This window comes from Desmodus rotundus, chromosome 3, assembly GCF_022682495.2.
Source record: "Desmodus rotundus isolate HL8 chromosome 3, HLdesRot8A.1, whole genome shotgun sequence".
Lineage (NCBI taxonomy): Eukaryota > Metazoa > Chordata > Mammalia > Chiroptera > Phyllostomidae > Desmodus > Desmodus rotundus.
The window spans coordinates 40,560,920-40,561,498 of NC_071389.1; positions in this window are offsets into that span (position 1 = coordinate 40,560,920).

The following is a 579-nucleotide window of genomic DNA, read 5'->3' on the forward strand; positions in this document are numbered from 1 at the left end:
CTCTCGCGAGACCGCCCCTAAACTTAAGCCCACTTTCATTCGCCTCCACCGGGAACTTAACAGAGCCACCTTAAGGGTGGCGCCCCGCCCCCGGAAGTGCGGGGGGGCAAGGACTCCGGCGCTCGACCTCCCCGCCCGACGCGGCGGCGAAGTGCCCGCAGATGACTTCGAGCCCCAACAAAGTGGGGAAAATACTACCCGTCCCGCACCTTCGGTCTCAGACACTTGGCAGGGTTCCCCAGCTTTACGGTCCCCGCAGCCTCTGCATTCCCGCCCCGAACCCCGAACTTGAGCCGGTCTCTGTCAAAGCTTGCAAGTGCCCGAGTCCGCGGGGCTCGCAATAGCCACCGTCGCTAGACAGTCAAACCCCAAGACGTCAGCCCACAATGCACCGGGCGGGTCGGGAAAGACGCGCCGGGGAGGGGAAGGCGAAGAGTGGGGCGCGAGTCGAGCGGGAGGGTGAAGGGGAGGAGGAGAAAGAAGGGCCCAACTGTAGGAGGGCAGCAGAGCATTACCTCATCCCGTGAGCCTCCGCGGGTCGGGAGAAGAATCTTCTAGGGTGGGGTCTCCATGGCGACG